General features: G+C 46.0%; 1 long non-coding RNA gene across 1 annotated transcript; it reads right to left on the bottom strand.

Annotated features, from left to right (window-relative positions):
• Window positions 1-10,936: 10,936 nt before the first annotated feature.
• LOC306659784 lies at window positions 10,937-25,606 on the bottom strand. Its single transcript, XR_013763435.1, has 3 exons — window positions 14,104-25,606; window positions 13,451-13,619; window positions 10,937-13,124 (listed from the first exon to the last, which is right to left on the bottom strand). It is a non-coding gene; the product is annotated as an uncharacterized lncRNA (long non-coding RNA).

Genomic DNA, 25,606 nt, shown 5'->3' with positions numbered 1-25,606 from the left:
AATCAGAGAGAATCAGAGATTCTCAAGGGCGAGGCTCTGGGGAGTGAGCCTGAAGAAGTGAGAGGCTTCTGTCCCTTTTAGAGCTCAGGCGAACAATCTCTTGTCCTCTTATAAACCCTAGCTTTACTCCCCAGGGAACCCCAGCTTCCAGTGAACCCAGCTGTTCTGCACCATAGTCAGGCCACCTCTGGTGGTTCCATGACCCATGACACTGAAGATCTGGTGGTCAGCACTGTAGTGGACATAGTGGGCCAAGCAGAGGCCACATCCTGCCACTGTTAGCCTTGTGACTTCCTAAGGCTGCTTCCTTAGGTGTAAAAGGGTCAATGACCCCTCCAGGGTTAGATAATTATGGTGAGAGCATCTGATACTCTGTAAGGCACCAGATCTTACCTGCCTTTGCAGTCTGTGCCGTGTGCATCAACCCTCCACATTTCAGAAGTTCTTAAGTTCTCGCTTTTTTTTGGTACTGGGATTGATCTCAGGAGCACTCAACAACTGAGCCACATCCCCAGCCCTGTTCCATATCTTTTGATTTAGAGACAGGGTCTCTCCGAGTTGCTTAGCACCTTGCCATTGCTGAGGCTGCCTTTGAACTCATGACCCTCCTGCCTCAGCCTCCTGAGCCACTGGGATTACAGGAGTGTGCCACCCAGCCCAGCTCAACGATTTCTTTTAGCAAAATAAGGCCAATCTATTGGGCTCAGTTGGCCAGTCCTTCAGAAGACCGAGATCCTTCTCTAGGCCTTTCCCTGAGTGCCCCAGAGTCAGTGGGAAGGGGCTGGGCAGATGGACCCAGAGGGCAGAGTGAGGCTTACTGTAATTACTGAGAGCAGATTGCTGACCTGAAGAAAGTTCCTGTTGAGCCTGTTGCTCCACCTCCGCCCCTGCCTCATCCCCACCCCATGGTGGCCCTCCTCTGACAGAGCTAAAGCCTCCAGTTCTCAACCAAAGAAGCATCCTTCCCCGCAGTAGACTGACCTTCATATTGGAAAGTTGGGGACAACCCCCAAGAGGGAGAGAGGAGAGTGTCCCTGCATTCAATCAGAACCTTCAGTTTAAAATCATCTGAGATTCTGTACTTGTACGTATATATATACATATTTATTTCTATTTATTTTTATACAGTTCCATTGGCATGGCCCATCACCAACCCTATAATTTGCACTTTTTATTTTACTTCTGCCGCTTAGCTGGCAGAAGTAGGGGATGGGCCTAGAGCCGACCTGCTGCCCTGAGTTTGGGATGCAGGATGCCCAGGGGCCTCATTGCAGCACGTCGCTCTAGGTGGCCCGATTCTGGAGAGCACGGTCCACGCTGTACCCTACCAGATGGCTGCCCCTGGAGCTGAGCAGTTGTTCCCCATGCCTGGGTGTTCCCCTCTGCTCTCTGATGTGCTGGCAGGACTCACAGCCTGGTTCTGAGCCAGACCCCTCCCTCCACTCCCTGTTCCCACACCTCCCCCCAGAGGTCAGCTCCAGACTGCCCCTGCTCTGTCACAGCCTGGACACTGGGGTTGCTGCTTACAGTGCCCCACTGGGTCAGGTCATGTGAATACAAATCTTGGCCCTATCTAGCTTGAGACCTGTTACCTTTTGAATGATAATAGCAAGTATTCCTCCTAGGTAATGGTGGGATATCTGGGCTCATGCTTTAGAATCACCTGGAAAGCTTGCTAGAAATACAGATTCCTGACCCTCTCCTGTGAAGACTCTGGTCATGGGAAGGGCCTAGATATGTGCATTTTAGCAAGATTCTGGGGGAAATTCAGGGCAGGTAGAGTTCACCGAGCACACTGTGAACCACGCTACCGTAGATGTCAAGCAGGGATTTCCCCAGAGGCTCCTGGGATAGAAGGGGCACTTATTTTACTGGTTGGGGGGTGCCGGAGACCATATGAATGGAGACCATTCAGAGTAGAGGGAATTCTAGTGTAAAAAGGCTTGATACAGTGGGTGCAGGGGTAGAAAAAGGAGATCAGCCTGCCTGTGGCAGATGGAGATGGGAGCTGGCAGAGGAGGGGGTGGTCATGAGACTGGGTTTGTGGCATGTGGAGGATGTTTTTAGTTACTCCACTCAGGACAGCCAGTCTTTACTCCCTATGTCTTTATTAATGGCTGATAGCGCGGAGGTCCTTAAGAAGACTCCTGGAGATCTGGTGAGAGGTCTGCCCCTACGGACGGAGAACTGCCCAGGGCCTGCAGTCCTTCTGGGGAGACTGCAGTGATGGGAAACAGTGGCACAGCCAAGGCCACGTCACCGCATCGGGGACGCCGAGATTCACTTGCATTTTCTCTCCTGCCCTCCATGAGCTACTCTTAGGACCAGCATTAGCCCTGCTGATTACGGAGCCCGTCCATGTGCCATGCCCAGTGTGCACTCTGCAAAGACATTGTCCCTTGACTTCTCGACAAGCTGAGAGGCAGGTGCTGCTGTTCTTCCATTTCATATCTGGGGAAAATGAGGCTCAGATGGGCTGGGTAGGAATGAGCCTTTGGACACTGAGAGGCATCACTCTTGACATCAGCCACCTCCTCACACAAACGAGGAAGCCTCCTAATGTCCACTCCAGAGGCATCTCCACCATGCCTGGAGACAGAGTGGTTTGCGAAGGGACAGACAGGCAGTAAGCAGCAGAGTTGGATTCAAACCTAGGCCTCTGCCCAGTGCATAAGTGCACGCCTGTAACCTCAGCAGCTCAGGAGGATCACAAGTTCAAGGCTGGCCTCAGCAACTGCGCGAGACCCTATTTCAAAATAAAGCATATTAAGACAAGGTGGGAGACTGGGGATATAGCTCAGTGGTAGAGTACCCTTGGGTTTAATCCCCAGTACCACAAAATAAAACAAAAAAAGGAAAACCCAGGTCCACCACTCAATGACTCAAACCACTAGTCCCACCTGCCTGTCTAGGCCAGGGCCCTCTGTTCCTGCATCTCCCTGAAGCCCTTAGGGTCTGGGCGGACTGAGAGCATCCTAATTGAGCTACACTTCAAGGAACCTGTGGCAGATATCATAATTATTAAATTCTAGAAACTGTTCTCCCCAATACCTTCTTTCTCTAGAAAGTAGATGGAGAAAGGCCTTCAGCCACTAGAGAAATAGGAAGAAAGAACAAAGGGGCCAGCGTTTCTTTCCACTCTTTCCTCTGGAGATTTTGCCTGGGGAGCAGGGTCTCTGGGGAAAAGAGGAAGGAGGGCCCTCAGGGGTCTGCTCAACTTCCTCCTGCTTTGGGTAGGGGAGGAAAGGAAAGCACCCCGATGTCTGCTCTCTGAGGATTTGGGGGTAGAGGAGTGTGATCAAAAGGGGATTTCCCAAGACCCCAGAATGCCAGCTAGTAGTTTTTACTTTTGACCTTCCTGTGTGAAACTTGATTGTTTTTTACCTGCCATCTCTCTTACAAGGAAATGAGATGGTGTATCAGATTAAGCCAACAGAAAAGTTTTAGATAAGACTGGAAGAAGTTTGGAAGTAGCAAATATGTAATCTGTATGGACTGATAGAGTAGTGGCCAAGGAAATGAGCTTCCTGGGAGCCAAGGCAAAAAGAGGAACCATGTTCTCTTGCATGACTCTCTTGTTAAAATGGAGGTGGCATTCGTTTACCTGGGGAGATTGTTCTTCCTGAATCTATATTCTAGAAGAATTCTGTGGGATGGTACGTGGTATGGGTAGAGGTACTGAGGCACTAATGATCTGAAAAGGTCCTTAGGTACCTGACAGCCCAACTTTGGAGAAAAGCACATGGAGGTGCCTCTGGAGGGGACAATAGGAGGGGTCCATCTGTGCGAGGAGATGGCTGATGTCAGGGTGACGCCTCTCAGTGTCTAAAGGCTCATGCCTACCCAGCCCATCTGAGAGTATGTACTGGCTTGAGTTTGTGGGCTTGTTTGTTTTGTTCTCAAACTCATTTTCAAGTCTCTCCCGTTAAGTGACTGAACTTCTGAGAACTAATGTCCTTAGAACAAGGGGGAGGCTACTGTCATTCCCACCATCTGACTGCCCTGTCCTGCCACACCAGAGAGCTTGGTTGGGGGAGGGGGTGTGAGGGGAAGGGATTCTGCCTGACTATGTCCTGGGGGAAAAAACTCCCCAGCATTACTCTTGGGTTCCCCCTCCCCTCAAAGGACGGCAGCCATCAAGAGGGAACCTAGCCTATCTGGGAAGTGCTGCTTCCCTCAGGCCAGCCTGGGAACTGCCTCTCACACCTGATAGGTACCCTGGAGGGTGGCGGGGAGGAGATGTGCAGAGGGCAACCTTGTTTTCCCATGAGATCTCTCACCCTCACTGTCTGCAAGCCTAGGCAGGAGAGAGCTTTCTGGCTTAGGCATAGGTCACTGCAGGGAATCAGGACCCTTGAGTCGCTGAGACAAATCACCATGAACTCGCTCTGAGGCTGGGGCAATGTCTACCTCTGGGCACCTCAGTCTTCTCATCTGTACCTTTGATATGTGCTCTGTGCTTGCCTGAGGTTGTTGGAGCTGAAGAAAGACAGGAGAGGAGACTCACTGTCCGTCAAAAGTGGGGCTGAGGTGGTCATTTCCAAGCTCTATAACCCCAGTACTAGGAGCCACAGCGTGTGGGAAATGTGGTCCCTGTGACCGTCCTCCCACCCCCAGCTGGTGTCTGCCATCAGGAGCACTCAAATGGCTCTGTGGAGCAGCTTCGTCAGGGCCGGCTGCCCTGGTCTCTCCGTCTTGGCCTCATGTGTACCTCACATGCCTTAGTTTGGCTGTCAGCCCCGCCCCCAGCATCGCCATCCCTTTACCAGCCTTCGTCTGTGGCTCAGCCATGCTCATGTTTCCTTGGTCCCCAAACTGGCCTTTCTCAGTTCCTTGGGTTGCATGTGGGTTTCCCACTGCCTGGAACGTCCTTCGCGTTTCCACTACTTGGAGACTCTGACTTTAGTGTTGTAAAGTGCTACCTTCTTTACGAAGCCTTCCTTGATGCTCTGTGGCCTTCCCCAGGTGTTCCTGCTCCTGGCCGTGTCCTGGGACCCTCTGGACCCCTCCCCTGGACACACATGCAGAGGCTCCTGTTTTATAGCTCTTATCACGTCGCCTTGTTTGCCTCGCTCAGCACTCGCTGAGTCCACGAGGGCAGAGAGCACGTCCTGCCCACTGTGCTCACCACAGGGCCAGTATCAGTGGATGTGAGTTGAACAACGAAACAGCCCCTCACCCATCCTTGGGACTGGCAGAGTAACAGGAGCCTCAGTCCCAGGTCTCCGTCCGGTCACCAGGTACCATGAGAACTGATCCAGCTGGCTGGTTGCAGGAGCTGCAGCAGTCCAGGGAGGAGTGCCAGACCCCACAACCCCTGTCTTGCCCCTGCCTATCCTCCCTCCCCAGGTCCCCCAACCCAGGCTGGGAGTTGACTCTGATACTGGGCTTCAAACTCAGCCTTTGAACAATTAGATTCTTCTGCAGCCACGGAGCTGGGCTTCCTCTGTCGGCCTCATCTCTCTGGGCCTCCCGATCATCCCTTCCCCAAACCAGTCTGTCCTCACTTGATCATCCTTTCCCCAAACCAGTCTGTCCTCACTTGGCATCCCCACCTAGCCAGGCCCTCCAGGTTCTCCAGGACCTTCTCAGGCAGAGCTGGGAACAAAGCAGGTTTATGACAGTTGTGTCAACACAGGGTGGATGGCCTTGGTTCACCCTGCACCTTGGAAACCTGCCTGCCTGGTGCCCACACAGACCCAGGGGCTGCAGGAAGGCTCCAGCATCCTTTTCTAGAATCTAGAAGGCACTGGGGAGGGAAGAGGGAATTGGACCATTAAGTGGAAGAGCCCTGGAAGAGAGAGACCTTGGTCTAGATTGATTGATTTGGTCAGATGATTAATAATTAAACCTGACCTGTTCCCAGTGACACAGACTACAGCCAGGAATCAGCAGAAAGCAGAGACCAAAAAGGAGCCTCTGCAGCTCAGCAGGGGCCCAGATCTGAAAGCCAATAGGGACATAGGACTCTTAGACTCAGGGCCTTCTGCCCCTCTACCTTGGCTCTGCAAATCTTGCCAAAGAAAACCTTTCCCCATTTTTCCCACAGGCTCTGACCTCTGAGCTGCCTTGGACCATTCCTAGGGTGCAGCCAGCCTTGGCGGGTCTGCTCTGGGTTTGGATTTGCAGATCAGACAGGACTTCTGCACCTGTGTTGATGCAGGATTCCCTTCTGAGCTCCTGTGCACAGCCTCGTCCCTTCTTAACAGTCCCACCGCCCAGCCTCCAGCAGAAGGGCAGGGCACACTCAGCGTGCCTTGTACTGGCTTCTTCCTTGATGCTGGCACAGGAACGCGTTCATCTCAGAGAGGAGGGAGCTGGTCAACCAGACTACAGCCCACTCCCGTCATCAGGGACCTTCAGGTTCTCCCAGAGGTCCTTCTCCCATCACAAGATCCCTGAGATTCCAGCCGGCCCCTGGAGACCTTGGAGGCTGAGGACCCAAACTCCAGGATGCAGCTAGGCGACAGACTGGGGCTTCCTCTCTTACCTCCTCTACAGACTCATCCTTCCAGCTTTCCCTTATTTTCTTTATGTCCTGGTAAGCATGATCTCCCCAGAGGCCACTTTCCTGCCTCCACTTCCTCCTTCCAGCCCCACCCCTCCCCAGAGTTATAAGGTCGTCTTCATCCCATGAGGCCACTCTTCTCACATGCTGTCTGCCTTTTGTGACTTTTTTTGTGGGGGAGTAGGGATAGAGCAGGGCTCAGCCTCTCTGGTGCTCTGGCCTCAAGCCAGCCTAGCTAACAAGGTCCTTCTGCTCTGGGACAAGACTACCCACCTCCTCCAAGCTCTAGGCAGCCATTTTTCCCATCTGAGCCAGTCTGGTCAGAACATAGGAGTCAGGTTTCTGTCCTGCCTCTTCCTCTGATTTGCTGGGAGACGATGCTGCCACCTCCCTCTCCCTTTCCTGGGCATCTTCATCCCTAGAAAAGGAGCAGTCATTCTGGCCCTGCCTTGCTCCCTTCTGGTGTGATATGAGGTAGCAGAGAAAGGCCTTGGTCTATTGTTTAAGCGCACGCACGTGTTTGTGTGTTTGTGCCCATGGGTGTGTGTGTGAGTGTGCACGATGCCTGGAGAGCAGCCGTCACAGCTGGAGATTTTATCTTCTGAGCCTTCCTGGGATGTCCCTGGTAGATAACACTCCCTGGGCATGGGCCTTGCTGCAGAAGGGTGCATCCACCTCCAGCTTCCTGTTGTCCTTGCTCGGGGCACAACTACTATTCCTGTGGGACTGTTCAAAGCCTCTCTCCTTACCACCTTCCTTGCTAAAGAACATTCTACCTGCCAAGTGTTTCCTTCTCTTTCTTTCCCGTTAAGTAGAGCAGGCCACCATCAGTGTGGGAGAAGAAACTGAGGAGTTGGGCTGGGATGTGTCCATTACAGTGTCAGAAATGGACTCCAGAGAGACACAGGAATCAAGGGAGAGACAACAGGAGGGAGAGGAAGAAAGATCTCCCCACCCACCCCCTCTGGACTGCAGGGAGGATTTTGTGCATTTTGGTGGGGAGAGAAGAGGTAGGGATAGAGAGAGACTTTGGGGCAGCCTTAAGGTATTAAACAGAAACAGGGCATTGTTGTGAATGACAAATCTGATCTCACTTCATGTTCTTTGAGGGATCCAAGTAATATTTTTCATCTAATCAAAGAGCATCAAGTATAAATCTCTTCTTTATATTTTGAACAATGAAGGGGAAAAATTACACCATCAGTCAAACCCTAACACATGACTCATTTGTTCGATGCATCCTGGTTTCATCAATGTTAAAATGTGAAAAAAAAAAATCATTGTATGTATTAAAATGTATGAATACAGTACTTTTAGTTTAGATTCTTTAAGATGCAACAATGGTCTGGGACTGGACTGTGTGGGACTCTAAAGTTGATTCTGACTACAGGTGTGTCTGTATCAGTCCCTTTCTCCCCATCCATTTTCACTATGAACTCTGATGATGCCTGCTCTATGTGTCAGGCACATAGGAGGGACTCTTTTACTCAATTAAACTGTACAGAGGCAACCACATTTTCTAAAAGCTGCAGCCAAGTCTTTCCAAAAGTCTTCACAGATTTTTTTTCCCCATTTAAATGACAATCTGAGAGATGGATAGAAAAACAGGCTCACATACACGCCCCCATACATCCCCCACACCCACACCACTAGCTGGACATCTGGGTGGTCACAATGACTTGGTTTCAGTTCCCCTGTGTATGTTTGGGTTTATAATGGCATTGGTGCCAATGATGTACAAATTGCTCTGAAGATTCCAGGCTCCTGAGAAAAGTATAGAAGAAACTTCACACACAAAGGATGCATTTGTGCATGCAGTAGTGGGATCGGTTTGCAATGGTTCTAAGAAAGAAGTGTGGTACAAATTGAGAGCATGGGACAGATCAGACTGCCTAAAGGGATGAAAGGAGGTTTTGTGAAAGAATCTCCAAAGACTGCCATCATTTAAGGGATCGTAAAGGAATCTAAGAAGAAGCAGTCAGAAAATCAGGAGGAAAACCGGGAACGTATGACATCAAGGAAACCCAAGAGAGTATTTCAAGAGGGAGAAGTTTGGGTCACCAGAGGACACTGCTCCCAAAAGTTCAAATTAGTGGATCACATCAGTGATTCTGAAGGTAAGAGAGTACAAGATGCAGAGTTGAAAATGGTTAAAGTGAGAAAACTTAGGTAGAAATGCATCTGAGTGGATGCCATTCTAAAAGTGGGGTACCTCTATACAATCCATCCTTCCTCCACTCTTGCCTCCCTCCCACCCCCTTATGTATCATCATCCACTTATCAGAGATCATTCGGCCTTTGGTTGTTTGGGATTGGCTTATCTCACTTAACCTGATATTCTCCAACTGCATCCACTTACCTGCAAATGCCATAATTTTATTCTTCTTTATGGCTGAGCAATATTCCATTGTGTATGTATACCACAGTTTCTTTTACCCATTCATCAATTGAAGTGCATCTAGGTTGGTTCCACAATCTAGCTAATGAGAGGGGTGGGGAAGCAGTGGGGGGAAGAAAAAATAACAGAATGAGACAAACATCATTACCCTATGTACATGTATGATTACACAAATGGTGCAACTCTACTTCGTGTACAACCAGAGAAACAACAGTTGTACCCATTTGTGTTCAACGAATCAAAATAAATAATTTTTTTAAAAATGCAAAAAAAAAAAAAAAAATTGGGGTAGCCGAGCCTAGAGCAGTGGCTCAGGCCTGTTCCTAATTCCAATGTCTCAGAGGCTGAGGCAGAGGAATTGCAAAGTAGAGGCAGCCATGCCAACTTAGCAAGAACTTCAGTCTCGCTAACTTAGTGAGACCCTGTCTCAAAATTTTCAAAAAGGACTGGGGGGTATAGCTCAGTGGTAAGGTACCCACACGTTCAATCCCCAGTACCAAAATACTACTGCTACTACTGCTACTACTAATACTAATACTGTGCCGGGTGTGACATGACTCATTTTTATAAACTGATGGATGTTCTGGATAGTCATTCTTATTCCCAGCTCTGACTTCTGAATTTCCTTTGCCTTGCCCCACCAACCATCTCTGAAGACCCACTTGGTTCAATTCCTGAGTCAGGCCTGACCCAGATAGGAAACATGGTAACCTTCACACCCCACCATCCTTGAAAGGAATCGTAGAAGGAAATGTCTACCTTTGTGAACACGCACACAGTCTGACCCATCTGGGGTCTGGTGGCCTGGCTCTGCCTGCAGAGTTGAGTTAAAATGCTGTCAAACTGGTTCCAGAAGCTGGTGCCCTCAGGGATATGCTCCTGCCTGAGAACCTTCTTCTTAGCCTTAATCCCCTTCTTGCTTGGTTCTGGTCTCAGGACCCCTCAAGAATGGGTGCAGTCCTTGCCCCACGCCTTATTTTCGACTTCTTTTACCCTAATGAGTCACTTATCATTTGTTTTTGCCTGTGCAGTATTTCTTCACTAGTCTTCCTATGAGGAAAATCACTGCTAACTACAGGAACCCAGTCCCTCTGATTGGATTGCAATGATCGGTTCCATCCTTCTCAGACAGGTATCAATAGGATCCAGATCTGATCAGAGTACTTTATCCTCTCTGTCACAGTGATTGATTCAGGGAGAGGAGCATGGCCCAAATGGGCCCCCCCAAATCTTCCCCATGATTCTACCAGAACCATTAAAAAAGACACACTCTAATTCCAAGATTTGCTAGCTGTGCATCAGTGAAGATAGTAGTCTTTAGATCTCTGCACAAGGTCAAAACTATTTTCAGAATCACATGGAGATAAATACTGGCACCTTCCCTGTTCTGTTGGAAAGAGCTGAGAGGCAAGGAGCTGTGGCTCCTTTCAACGGTGGTGTGGTGTGACTGTTTCCTATCTTGGTCAGGCTTGACTCTGGAATTGGGACCCAACAGGTCTTGAGGCTTACAGGGTCTTGTGAACCCTGTGCTTCCCTTTAGTGACAAAGTCAAATTCACTCCTCGTACAGCTGCAGGGACCATGAACATGGTGTCTGTGAGTGATCTCACTAGACTTTTTCAGTGACCCTGAGAGCTGTGCTCCCAACTATGTTCCATGTGACTCCACTGCCACAAGATGCAACTCGTGAAAGGATGTCACAGTTAAATAAGCTTGGGAAGGCTGAATTCTTATATCCTCTCTTGGAGATGCTCAATGGAAAACTGCACAATAAACGTTCTAATGTCTCGCTGTAAAGTTGCCTGGGTTACTTTATTTAGTTCTTTTTCTCCCCAACTAGTTCCTGGTGTAATCATTTAAATTCAGGGAATACTGATAATATGCCATAGAGTGCTGGGCTCCAGCAAATACTCTTGACTACCCAAGAGTCCTTCATTTCCATGGGTTCTACATCCACAGTTTCAACCAGTCATAGATCAAAAACATGTGGAATAAAGATTGTTTCTGTACTGAATATGTACAGACCTTTTTTCCTGTCGTGGTTCCCTAAAGAATATGATATAGCAACTATTTACATTGTATTAGTTACTATGAGTAATTTAGAGATGACTTAAAGAATGTGGGAGTGTGTGTAGAGCGTATAGGCAAATACTATGCTATTTACCTAAGAGACTTGGACATTTGTGGGTTTGGGTATCCAAGAGGGGGGTATGCAAGAGCAGAGACTGTATCTGCTTTATTTTCTGCAGTGTGCCAGGGCCTGATATAAGCCCAGCACATCACAGACCCTTGAAAGATCTGTTGAATAAATGAATGAGTCAATGAATGATTGATGCTCTCTCAAGTCCCTGATCTCCTTAGTACTCCCTACATCTACAAAAAGTGAGGTCCTTGTGGTGCATTATTTATGTCATTTTGCCCGCATTGCATTCTGAGCTGTGGTCAGTTGCCTTCCCCAGATGATACATTTTTCAGGATGTACAGAGATTTTAGGCATTTGAATTCGTTCCCTCTGTGTGCAGGGCCGGGCGAGCACAACTGGTTCCCATTACCCCAGCCTTTTGGAGGCCTCCCCTCTCTGTGTGGTTTGGGCTGGAGAAGAACCACAAGCAAGTCCTTCCCAGCGGTTTTTGTGCAATTGACAAAGAGGTAACGCCAGCTTTGGGAAAGGAAGGGCCTACAGCAGTCTGCCTCCACTCTGATCTGAGGCAGTTGAGCAATAACGAAGCCCGGGAGCGCTTCTCTGGAACTGACAGACTCAGGAAGAGGCACTAAGAAAGGGAGTGAAAGAGTCTCTGAAGCCCTAAGGTTTTACAAACACAAATATGGGGGACAGAAGCAAGAGGAAGAATGCCAAGACCCTGCTCTCTGTTAGCCTGCAACCTTGATAAACTAACAACCTGAAACTGAAACCAGCCACTGCCTGTTTTTACACTGCCTGCAAGCCGCGATCATTTTTTTAAAAAAAGATTTTATGACATGTGCAAATTATGTGAAATTCAACTGTCATTTTCAAAGCTGAAACTTATAAAATCCTGTCACACATCAGTACTAACAGATGAACACTTGCAATAGATTTTAACAATAGGAGACACTTTGAATCTCAACTAAGCCAAATGTTATTCCTCAAAAAGGAATTTTATTCTTACCATTAGGAGACCTATATTACCAACAAACTGTACTCAATTATTATTATATTTTGAACTTCATCAATAAAAATTTTGTAGATATTTGTTTTCTCTTTTGCCTTTCAAGTACCTATATAAGAACCTAGAATTTGCTTCTTGCCTATGAGCTTAAAATATTTATAAGCTGGTTACTTACAGAAAAACTCTGCTCAAGCGGATTATCTGCAAAGATGTAAGCTGTCGTATGTGGCAGGAGAGAAGGGAGGCTAAGTGGATTCATCCAGTATTCATTTAGTCACCAGATTCTTATGGGAAACATCTATGTACAAGGCCCTACCACTGGTCTGTCTGCAGACATGCAGATGTGGCCAGTGCCCTCACAGGGAATTTATGATCCAGAGGCGGGTCATTATAAGTTGACCAGCTCGTGTGTGCAGGGGGATAGGATGTTGAGTCAAAGTGACCCCTGAGAGCTTTGGAATTTTCAGTATCAGTTTGTCAGGCAGGACAGGGCTATCCAGAAGGGCCCTGACTGAGAAATTCCGGAAGGGTGTATAAGGAAGGCAGCATCAGGTGAGCACCATGAGACCACAGAGGAGAAGCCAAGTCCGGGATGTCAACCAGGATAGGGTGGCGCTGTTATATTGGTTCAGGCAGGAGGCCAGGGAATTAGCCAAAACAGCACCAGCACATGAAAAACAAGGAGACGGGGGCCCAGAGCAAAACATTCTGTGCTGTGGCCTTTTCTCCACTCCCTGTAGAGGACAACAGGGCTCAAGGACTTCTCAGCCCGGCAAAGATGCAGGGGAGGGGAGGGGAATTCCTCTCGGGAGGGGAAGGAGGTCACAGTCTTGACTTCCCTCCTTTAGATTAGGAATTTGTCTTTTCTTGGGGCCACGATCGTCAGCAGAAGAGTCCAGGAACGCCTCTTTGCTTCTCTCAGAATATCGTGGATAAGGCCATAGACACATCACACCCTGCAGTTGAGGATATGGCACAAGGGGAACACAGAGGCGATCCTGTCGGTGAAGCTGGACCACCTTCTGTGTGAGGCAATGATGCTGGTTGATACTCCGGTCCCCCTTAGGCTTCTAGGGTGACAGGTAGGAAGTAAACCACACCTAGACCATGTGACCTTTTCTCAAAAAGAAGCAGCCCAGAGAGACAAGCTGGGTGCCTCAGTGGCCACTCCCCACCCCCAGGACCTGAAATAGAATTCTGAGGATCCCAAAACAGAGGCCTAGTTTGGAAGCAAAGCACCTCCCCAGAACATCCCTGCAGCTTACCCCTTCCCCCTCTGTTAACAGAAACCACCCAAGAAATGGCTCTGGGGCTGTCATAGCCCGATTCCTGTCTGCCCGGGGTCCATAAACGCCCAGGTAGAATCCCATAACGTAAGCTATTTCTGTGAACCCACCCTGGGAGCAGCATGGCAATTGGAAGGACCACGGGTTTAGGGACCAGGTGGACCTCAACTGCAGTCCTGGTTCTGCTACTCAGTAGCAGCTTCATTATTTGACCTGGGTGAGTGATAACATCTATAAGCCTCAGTAAACTTCCACATAAAATGGAGATAGTGATCAAATCTATTAAAAACATATGTAAACAGAGAAGTCAGTCTTCTTCATCGACCAAATCCCCTGATCCAGATGTGAATTATTAATACCTTGGTTCAATACTTCCAGACTTTTCCCAAGGTTTATACTGACACAGATAAGTATGCATCCCCATGCACAGTTTTACAGATCAAATATTACTGCACGTGTCCTGCTTCATTCCTTTTCAACAACATATCGTACGTATCAAGTCAACACATATAAAATATCACTCTTTTCAGTGACCAAATAGTATTTTCTAGCATGGGTATATGGTAATTAACACAACATACTGATGTTTGCTTGGCTCAATTTTTTTCTACTACAAATCTTGCTGCAAAGGACATGTATGTTTATGAATCTGTGTTATGATTTCAATTCCTTGAATGTGAGATTTCTGGGTCAAAAAGTATGTACATTCTAGTAGATTCTGCCAAATTACTTCACTCCTAAAGTTGTGCTGATGGATACTTACATTCATGGTTTATGAGAGTACTCTTCCATATATCTTTGTGAGTACTGGGTTCTATTAATTTTTTAATGTTTGCATTTTTCTGACAACAGTGAAGTCAAACATCTTTTTATGCTTGTTAGCCATCTGCCTTTCTTCTCTGAATTCTGTGTTTATATTCCTTGTCTATTTTTCTGTTGGGATGTTCAAGTTGTTCTTATTCGTAGGCACTTTTTGTACATTAAGCATGGATATCTGTCAGCAGAGAGACAAGACCATGTGTTTTGAAATACCCAGGGATGAAATAGGAGTCAGAGTCTGAAGCAGGTACGGGGTTCCAGGGGTCTGTGCTTGACTTGAGGCATCTTCATCCTTCCTCTGTTAAAAGTTTCAAATATTTCATCATTCAGGAGTTCAAAATGTTCCAGTATTCAAATCAGTCGGTTTTTTTCTTTATGGCCTCTGGGTTTCCTGTCTTGCTTAAGCAATCTTTCCATCCTGATGTTACATAATTAGTCTCCTGTGCTTTCTACAAATACTTTTAGGGATATATATATATATACATATATATATATGTGTGTGTGTGTGTGTGTGTGTGTGTGTGTGTGTGTGTGTGTGTGTGTGTTTCAGGAATCTGTATTTGGAAATTCCTCCTCTTCCTTCTCCCGAATCATCGGTATGCCACATGCCCACAAACATTGCTGGAAGTTCACAGTCTAAACACAAGGCAAAATGAATTTACATCCTAGGGCAACTCATCAACAAGCATATTTATTAGGATCATTGCTAAACAGTTTTCAAAAGCAATCTGAGACCAATGCAATTACCCATCACTGTCCCAGTGGATAATTTGGATAATGTTTTAAGCCTTTTCAGTAGTACCTACATCTCTATTGTTTAATTTGATCTATGGGCCAAACTCTGATATGCAGGAGAACTGGCATAATAACTTTGACTTCCAGAGCACTCGTGGAAGACTTAGGTATATTCTGATATCTAGAAGTTCAGCATGTTGGAGAGTTCCCCCATTTAAGCCCCCAAACATCTTTAACTTGAAAAATCTTTTCCTAAAATAATATTTTGTAAAGTCCTGCCTTGCTAAACTGTAACTACAGAGAGCTGGGAAAGCCCTTATATCAATTATCACACTAGGCTCCTGGGCATGATGGTCTCTGGAGTTGTTGATATGAACAAACAGTTTGCCCTGGGACTAACTGGCCCCTGTGACTTTTAAAGATCTTGTTTCTCCCCTACGTTTTTTCTTTTCCTTCCCTTGCTTTCCTGTTTGCTTGTGTGTTTCCATTGGTAATCAGTGTGCTTATCTCGAGCAGACAAACTCCCTGCTAATCAATGATTGTCATCTACTGGTAGGCTAGGAAGCCAGAAAACCAAGCATGCCCTCACTCTATGAACTGAGAAAACTCAGGCTCCAGGAGAAGATCTAAGGGTCTTTTCTCTGAGCCAAGGAGAGATAGGACAGATGAGATGAAGTCGTTTCTTCTGTTCATTTACGGCTCTTGTCCCACTTTGCAGATAAAGAAATGTAAGCCCATGAGACACAATGACTTGATTCAAGAGCTCATGGCAAATGAGGGACAGAACAAGCACTAAAACAAGTGTGTCTTCCACTTTGTGGTTCCATGAGGTTTGGCCTTATGAGCCAAAAGCTTGGCTGGGACACATCTTCCCAGGACCCCTCCTGGGAAGACCAGACTCAGACCCTTGTCTCTCTGGGAGTTCTAACCAACTCTACAATCCACCTGGATCTTCTTTGCTAATGAAGTAGGTCCCTTCATCATCAGGAATTAGTTTGGCAAATAGCTGTGTTTATATCAAGACTGTTAGTTTATTGCAGTTGAGGCCTGCAGGGGACTGTGCACGCTAATCTTCTCTAGATAGCAGCATGCTGAGGGCTGCACAATTCTGACCCAGACTGAAATCAGCTGCTGCAAAACACCTAGTCCTGAATACACACACACACACACACACGAAGATCAGGTGACTTGAGCCAACTAACACTGACACATCCTTTCCTCAAGAGGCTAACTCCTTCCCAGAATGGTGAGATCTGGGCCAAGGCAAGCTGGCAGGGCAACAAAGGTCCCAGGGCCCTCTGTCTGTGGAGGTAGGACTATTTCCTTGATCTGGACACCTGTCTCCTGCTCCACCTGCCTTATTCTCATGTCTTTCATGCAGGGAGAGGGCTGGGTGAGAGGGCAGAGGAAAGAGAGGATGGGCATTAGACTGCAGAACACTCACAGCCAGGAAGAAGGGGCAGCCTTGGACCACCACACATTTTATGCAAATGCTGAAATGTTTCATTCAGGGAATAAGACCCTTGGGAAAATGGTGGAAACTGGTATTTCCCTTTTAGAAATTTTATAGTCCAGGTTCTCCAGGTGGCAGAAGACTAACAAAAGGCTCCAACCCCCCTGGTTCGGATCTGCCAAGAGTTTGGCCCTCTAATGTTTACACTACCATTGAAGACCCTTCATGGACTGACCACCACTTTCCCTGTCTCCCCAGCTAAGAATGACCCTTTCTCTATTCTTAACCTTTGTAGCCTTTAATCTGTGCCCCTCCTAAAGCATTTATCACTTTCCACTGTACACAATACTTATTTTTATGGGTCTTATCATTCTTGTGTGTTCCTTACAGGCGGGGCCTGTTGCTTGGTTATCTCTGTACCCTGAGGCCTCAAGTATGGGGTGAGTTGTGGGGTGCTTAATAAAATTTGTTGAGGTAAACAAGGAAACCTTCCACAGGACTGAGCTCACAAGGAGGCATTCAACTTCCCCACTGACCCCAGAAATAGGATGACACTTTCACTCTGGCCTGCACAGACAGCATTTAGGATAGAAGCCTCAGGGTCATGAGGTCCAATTCTTTCTTTTCAGAGACAAGGAGATAGCACTAAGTTAGGGACAGTAGATGTTGTTGACTTAATTTATAGCTGAAGAAGCAGGGGTCTGGGCAGCAGAAGCAACTTTCCTAAAACCAGACTGGTAGAAGGTGGTAGAGCTAGAATTTAAACCTAGTTCTCACGGACACCAAAGCCCACTTTCTCCTGTGAATGAGCTCACAGCCTCAGCCCTCGGAAGATCGGGCTCCCTGCTGGATTTCCAGAAAATGGCTGTAGCTGGCCAAGCCTGGGACACTGTAGGCACTGAGGCAGGCAGCAGCTGGCTCTAGTCTTCCATTGCTGGACCACTGGAGAAGCTGTTTATGAACTCTGCCTGTCTGAGGCCTGGCAGCCTAGCTACCCCAGCTGGGGCTTTTCACAGAAGAGACACCAGGCAGGTACTAGAGCATCACACAGAGCCCTTGTCCAGAGGGCCTGGTGTTTTCCAGTCAGGAGTTTGTGTTGGCCATACTGCTGGGGGCAGGGGAAGTGGAGGCCTCCAGGCTTCTGCCAGTGGGGCTCTGCTCCAAGAGGGCAAAAGGGAGGAGCGGACCCTTGGGCAAGCAGAACCTGAGTGAAAACCTGTGAGAGCAACATCCTGGGTGGTCCTCAGAGCAGTGGACGAGGAATTTCTCCAGAACTTGAACTGGGTCTTATGTCTGTAGGCTGCAGTGGGCAGTAGATATCTCAGGCCAATAGACCATTGCCATTTAAATCCCAACCCTGCCCATTACTCTTGAGAGACCTTGGACAATGTTTTGAACTTTCTGAGTCTTCATTTCCTCATTTGTTGTATGGAAGGTTAATAGCAGTCTCTTGCTGGGTGTAACAAGGACAGGCAGATGTAGGGTGTGCTGGACAAATAGTGGTCACTTAATAAATGGTGGAATCTCTATGAATTTTTATAAGCATTCCCTCAGTTCCTAGATTTATGAATTAACCAAAGGCCAGGGCTGCAGAGAACACCCAGGCAATGTGTCAAATGATTATGGACTGAGAAAAGAAAATGAAATCACCATGAGTAGATCCCCATTTAGAGGAACTCTGGCCCAGAAACAGTTGGGGGAAGATGATCTGTTTCTAGTTAGGGAGCAGCCAACGAAATAACATATAGAGTTGTTGCTTCACGAAGGTTCTCAACCTAGCATGTGCATGGGGAATGTGTGTGTATGTGTGCGGTGCGTGGCTGTGTAGGGTGTGTGTACATGGGTTGTGTGTGGTATGTGTATGTATGTGCTGTGTATATATGTGTGTGGTGCATCTTAAGCCTATACTAAGGTTGTGGAGAACTTCCTTATCCTCCATAGTGCTCAACAGCAAAGAAAGGAAGAAACGTATTTATTATGCAGACACTTAATCCTTTGGATAGTTTTTTGCTATGGTTCTCCCAATGACTCCTAGACAAGAAAACGAGGTTCAGAGAGGCCATTTGTTTACCCCAACCCACCTGTTAGTGCAGAGGCCAAACCTGGGCCTAAACTGCCTGACAACCACAGGCATTGCGGGCTTGACTCCTGAAAGAAGAAACCCCCAAATGCAAATAGAGTCAGGGTTCTGTCCTATGGTCTGATCTTCAGGCAGCTTTTCTTGTGGTATGTCACCTAAATAGCTGTGCTCTGCTCTGGCTCCCAGACCTGCCACTTCCTGCACAGCTCATTGCCATTCTGGTTTTATTTTTATCAGCTCTTCCTCTGAACCAGGCCTCACCCCAGTGAAGCAGGCTCAGAGAGGACAGAAGCCTGATCCCTGGGCTGAGGCAGAGGCATTAATCCTGCCTCAGCCCCAGACATCTGGCGGAGTCTGCAGGCTCTGCCCAGGAGCCAGTGTGGCAGGGAAACTCCAGCTTCCTGCCATTCCTGGGGGGCCCTCGTGCACTGCCACAGTTCCCCTTCTGGCACGTTCACAACGAGGTCGGGCTTCAGCTGCGAGCCCCGAAGGCTGCTGGTTGTGGTTTATTTTATTCTCTTGAGCAGCTCCCTGCAGGCCCAGCAAATGACAGACAGGCATCTGCTGAGCTAAACCAGGAAGTGAAACTCCAAGGACAGCCCAGGCAGGCTCTTGCACAGAAAACAGAAATTTTATTAGTTCCTTTATTCTTTCACCAAACATTTATTGACAAGAACCTACCAGGTGCCTGTTGCAGAGCAGGGCTTTGCCTTTCAGGAGCCCTTTCAGGCCAGTTGGGAGTCAATGCGGAAAAAAAAGAACTGAGTCTGGGAGACCAGCCTGAGAACCGACAGGCAAATAACGGGAGACTTTTCACTCTACCCTGGTCTGGAGAAAACTTCTCACAGGAGGTATTTTGCCTCCTATGAAGGATCAGTCAGAATTCAATAAGTAAAAATCATATCAATAGCAATCAAAGTATACTTATTAGGTACTTAAAATATGGTATTAAATATCTTGCTAAGTACTTTACCAACATTATTTCATTTAATTTAAACAACAGCCCTAGTGCAACAAAGAGTGTATTTATTTCTATTTTACAGGCATGGAAACTGAGGATCAGAGAATGTGAAGTAACTTGCTCAAAACTAGTACTTCATTTGTTGAGCCCAGACTTTCAACATAGGGTAAAGTTCATCTGGGAAGACATAGGTATGCTTTGCTAAACTGTTTAGATTTCATGAGGCACCAAGGAGCAAAGGGACGATAAGATGGGTTTGTTTTTGAAAGATTCCTTATAGGAGGTAGGAAGCTGCACACCTGAAAATGTGGCCTCACCTGGAAACAAGGTCACATATATTGCTATAGTGGTGACTGGGAAAAAGTCCTCCCATAGGACAAGTACCAACTTATCTATGGCCCTGTTCCCTGCAGCCTTAGGGCCTCTGCTTTTAAAGGTCTTCCTCATGCCTGCAGAAATTTTATAGAGTTTCCTGTGCCTAGGATGCAAAAAGCATGTATAGTCTTAATGCATCACCCTAGGCTACGTCCCCTCTGATTATGCAAGAGCTCAAGACAGTTCATAGGTGGTACTTCAAGTCTTCCCAGGCCTCTAGTATTCCCTGAGAAAGCCACAGTTAGGGCTATTACTCACTGAAACACCTTTGAGAGTGAGGTGTGGTCAGAACTCCTTTCCTCTGAGATAGGGAATTCTCCCAGACAGTAACGATTCCTCTCAGAATAACTTTGGTCTTTTGAAAAGAAGCATTTGCTCTTTAAGGTCATGTGATCATGCCTCGTAAAATCTTGCTGGTTTCAAAGAGCTTGTATAAGTTTGTAAAAACCAGTTCCATCAATGCCCTGGCCAACAGTTACAACCTGCATTTGCTGAAGTCCATGGTTTTGGGCCTCCTATATATATTCATTACAGTGAATAATACTGACCCAGCTTTACAGTGGTGATTCCCTTTGGTTCTAGTGCCTCGACATTTGCTTGTCTCTCCAAAGGGTTCTTAAGAGAAGGTAACTCATAAGCAAAATCATTGTACCACACAGCTTGCTGAATGAAAATAAGTGTAATCCTAGCAAATGGCTATAAGCAGAATCTTAGACTAGCAACCAACCCAGACCTCACAGTCCCAGAAAGCACCTGGGAGACCTTTCAAGTTCTATAGCTTCAGAGTAGTTAAAAGATCTGAGGCCACACATCCAATTAATAAGGATTGAAAACCGTGCCTCTGGCTTTCTAGGCCAGATCCTATTCTACTGATTCAGTGTTTCCCAAGGTATTTTAAAAGATATTGATAGACAAGCACAAAAGAGTGCCATGGTCAAGTAAGTTCGGCAAACATGGGGTTCAAGAAAATCACATGGGTTTACTTGTGACATGTAAAAAGATGATAAGCAGTTTTCCTAAACTTAATTCCTCCTAGTACCTTTTTGAGGAAGAACATCTGTGGAGCATATTGTGAGAGACAACATACCATGCTTTCTTTCTTTAACAAGTTCAAAGATTTTTAATGATGGTGATGGAGCTATGACTTTTGTTTAGGAAATCTGGGGAGATTCAACTTTTATTTCTGACCTATTGAGGTCAACCATAATGCCATACCTGACCATGAGGTATCAGTGAGATGGCATTTCCATCTCTTTTCAGGTCCACTACAGTCCTAAAAATCAATTTTATTTTGTTTTGCTGTTGTGGGGTTATTTTGAACACACTCCAATTTTACATCTGATTTGACACAAAAAAGAAAGTCTGTTGGCTTCTCCTGGTAAAATGCTTACTGTAAACATGGGCTCAAATGCAATAATATGCTATTTTCTAGAAGTTCCTGATCTCTCTGGGGACACAACTCTTTTTTGGCATCTTACGAAAAACAGTTATGGACCTGTTATGAGATCAGATGCATATTTGTAATAAAAATTGATAAAATTTTAGGGTGTTCATATGCCCTTTGAAGCCATCAATAAATTGCCAACCTAGATTCATTGCTCTCGGAGAACTGTCTGAAAACAACAACAAGAACAACACACACACACGCAAAGACAAAACACAAGAAATGGTGGTAAAACTGTCACTTGCCCCTCAGCAGTTATTTGTTTTCCTTTCTTTTGGATTCTTGGTTTTTGGAGGATGGCCTGCTAGTTCCTGTTGTTGTTGGCTTTGTCAATTGTGCTGAGGAGTTGCCAATCATGTCCTTGTTTGTGCTCAGTTACAGAACTTAGGGATTTCCTGGAGTTGCGTTTTAAAAGTGCCAGTCTTAGTTTTTTTTTTTTTTTTTTTTTTTTTTTTTCTTTTTCTGAAAGCTACCCTGCTAGCTTTGTGGAAAGAAAAAAAGGAGGAGGAGGAGGAGGAGCAGGAGAAGAGGAGGAGGAGGAAAAGAAAAGAAGGAAGGAAGAAGGAAGAAAGAAAAAAAGAGAACAGGGATAGAAGGACAAGGCACAAGCAGAGAATCATTTGGAAAAAGGAAGGTGGCTACAGATAATGGGATCAGGTACTATGGCTCTAACTGGAACTTGCCTGCAGCCAGACTGTCTCCCCTCTCCGGACCTCAGTTTTGGTTATCATCTGAACAAGTCGGCCTCACTAGGTCATCTCTCGGGCCCTTTTTTCATGGGGATGACTGCATTCTTATTATAAACATTTAACAAAAAAACACACAAACAAAAATCTCTCTTGGCTTTCCCAGTTCATATCGCCACCATTATATTTCTTTTTTATCAAAATAAATATAGGTTCAATCTGTTAGCTTCTTTTTCTTTGTGTGTTCCCTTCTAACCAGCTTTTATCTCTTGAGCCCACTCCTCACCCTTCTCCAGCCTTCTCTGTGTTTTCTTATAGAGCTGCCTCTCTTAATCACAGCTCACTGATTTCTCTTATGTTCCAGAACAAAAGGCCCACATTTCTATCCCATGATCCCTAGGCTCTGACTCTGAATGGTGTTTGGGAGGCAAGCAGAAACTGCAAACACAGAGGGGAAGAGGACATAAAGGTTGTTAAGTGCATCCAGGGCTCTTTGGAGAAGAGAAGGTTGAGTCTGAGATGTGTGAAGCCTAGCCAGGGACCCAGTGTTCCAGAAGAATGCAAATAAAGCCCCCTAAGATGCAATTGGAGGAGCACAACTAATCGTAATTAAACGGAGGGTGTGGCAGTTATATGAAACACTGAAAAGTGCAGGGTTGAATTGGTCCATGATTGCAAAAGTCTGAGAAGCCTGGAGTTTGCACAGGCTTAGAACTCAGGCCAGGTATAGGAGATGTGGTAAAAATTTATGGGCTTTTTGAGGACAGATGTCTTACTGGAGTTCTTCTACCCTAATTGAACTTGTTTCTAAATCCTTAAGTAGCAGGAGTGATTTGGCAGGGGATAAAACCCACAAAAGACAAATGCACCAAGAAAACCACTCAAAACCTGATTGGGGAAGTAAGACCTTATTATTCTTTCAATACCTCTTGGTACTATTTTAAAATATTGCATGTACTTCTTTGTGCTATGATTCACATACTCCATGCTCTTTACTCCAGGAAAGAGATTCTTGAAAATGCCCTATGAATAGTTTCTTAACATATAAATTCTCTCCATCTCCTTCTGTCCCTCATTCTTACTTCCAGGACCTTAAATGGATTCATCTGATCCTAGGAAGCTCTGAACCAGAAAAGGGTACAGATATTTGATTTGTGTTCAGAAGACTGAAGGCTGAGTGACAGAAAGAATTCAGCCCAGCCTGGGTGCCCAAAGGTCTGGATTCCCCCTGTCTACAGGATCCCTACAAGGCTGGTACACTGAAATGGCATTTGCCCTTGTGACTCTGATACTGTGACTAGTTGTGTGGGTTTGGGCAGCACATTGCATTTCTCTGGGTCTCTATTCCTTCATTTGTAACATGAAGAATTTGAACTACAGAATCCCCAAATTTCCTTTTAGCATAAAAGTTCTATGGTTCCCAGCGACCTGCTTAAGCCTCATTTCCCTCACATTTAAAGCATGCACAGTCTTGTCCACTTCACAGAGAGGTGATGAAAGTGTACGTGAAAGTGCTCAGTAAGCCTTAAAATGCAAATGCTAACTCTCATTAGAATTCTTTTTGCAGCTCTCTTCAAAGCACATTTCACTGACCTTTTACCATTTGTGCTAAAGAACAATTTCTGCCTCATAGGAATTCCTAAAATCCAGGTCTTGGTTTGACAAAAGGAAGGAGGATGTCAGTTCAGGTAGATGAAGTTATTGTAAATGGCAGCAGCATCTCACAGTTCTTTGGAAGAAAGTGGGCTTGACCTACATTGGTCCTCAGGAAAATGGCCTCTTCTCAGGCTCATGAGAGTGCATGAACAGTGCTTACTAAGAATCAGAGTTCTCAAAATGAGGCTTTGCTCAAAGCATGAAGACTGGAGAGAGTTCCAAGGATAATACTAATAATCCTAGGTGCTTATCTTTTGCCTTTCATCTTTGTATTTCCAAGTATTTTACCTACATTAACTCATTAGCACTCCAAACTTTACAACAGCCATCCATCATTCCCAGCTTTGGGATGAGCTCTGCATCCAGAGAAAGCCCCTTCTTGAGAGTGACAGTACTTTTCTGTCCATAGCTCACAGAATCCTCTCCTGCCACCAGTGCAAACTCATCTCTTGACTCCTGTTCACAGAACTCCTGCATGCCACCTAAATACCCTGCTCAGCATCCCAGAATGCAGAACCAGAGGCTTCCCAAACCCCCCCTGCAGTGGGTAATTTTGTCTTTTATAGTTTAGAACATTGACTTATTCAACTGGTTCATGAAATAAAAGTGAAATGCCAAAGCAATACAATTAGGGGAAAAATCAATAACTTCCGAGGCAAAAAATAGAACTACCTTCTACCGTTGATCCCACACACTCTAACAAGCCAAATACTCTTTTCCTCTACGCATCCTGACAATGCTTGAACCTGAGGTGTATGGGAAAGATGAGGTACACCTGTTGCCACCTCTGAACAGCTCTCTCATCCTGGGTAACTGTGGTGGCCCTTTTTCTCCTTAGTCCCTGGAATAAGTCATTCTGCAAGGAAATGAAATTGCAATTCCATCATTCTGAACAGAATGAGGTAAAGGGAAGAACTCTCTTATCCAACAGTTAAATTAACATTAAGCCCACAGGCTCAGGGTTACAAGTAACGGAAAGCCTGTTCAAGGATGATTATAATGTGAAATGAAAATGTATATTTTGACCCAGAACCTGGGCAGCGCTTGGCTTCAGGCATTACCTATCCTAAGACAGAATGATGTCTTTTTCCAAGAACACAGCTGGATCAACTCTGGGCTTTTCATAGAATAGGCACACAATAAATATTTGTGGATTGACTTGGTAGGCCAAAATTCTTGGCAGTTGGACATGTTTCCATTTTCAGTTTGTTCTTTTATTTTTATCCTTTTTTTATGTTTAGTTACAAAGGCATAGGTGACCAGGGTTCAACACAGCTGGAAGGAATGTTGGTGACAGTTGCTGTCATCTATATTTCCCACGCTGGTTTCTAAGTAAAACCAATTCTGGGGTATCTTGAGGGAAAAAAATGATTCTGTGTTCAAATAAACTGGGAAATGTGATTAAGTTTCCTACCCTGTCCTCCAAGAATCTAAAGGTGCATAGTTTATTAAACTTATTGTGAAGAGTTGGGGGGAAAGAGAATTTTAAGTTTGTTCAAAGAGGTTCTTTCCAAGGTTTTGACCATGGAACAATCCCTCCCCCATTTTTTGCATAATATCTATTAAAGTTCTGCAAAATTTGTATTCTTTGGAAACTACTGTGGGAACGACTGATTGAACTCCAATTCTGAATTGGACTAGTGCAGAAACAGAGATTCTGAGAGGGGCTGAAGTTTTACAGAAAGTTAGTGGGGGAACTGAAACCAGAATCCCATTTCCTATCTGGTTCAAAGTGGTCATCTGCACCCTAAGATGGGTCCTGGGATGCCAGACATCATGAGTAGTGTTTGAGATGATAGGCAAAAAGGATGTGAACCTTTTACTCCCTTATGAGTCCTTTTGGGGGTGATTTGCTAAAAAGGAGAGTGTTTGGGATGCTCTTTAAAAATGGTAACTATATCCCATTCTTTTGTAATAGATATTAGGACATCTGCCTAGCACAACATGGTTATGACACTGGTGCTTAATAAATGAGCTAAATGAGCATGAGCGAGTAAATGAAAGCATCCAGCAGGAGTTAAGAGGAGGTTGTTTGGAGGGAGGAAGAAGGAAAGGGT

This window comes from Sciurus vulgaris (genome assembly GCF_902686455.1).
Source record: "Sciurus vulgaris genome assembly, chromosome: 4".
NCBI classification, from domain to species: Eukaryota; Metazoa; Chordata; class Mammalia; order Rodentia; family Sciuridae; genus Sciurus; species Sciurus vulgaris.
The sequence above is the reverse complement of the archived record's forward strand: the minus strand, read 5'-3'. Positions and strand labels throughout refer to the sequence as shown.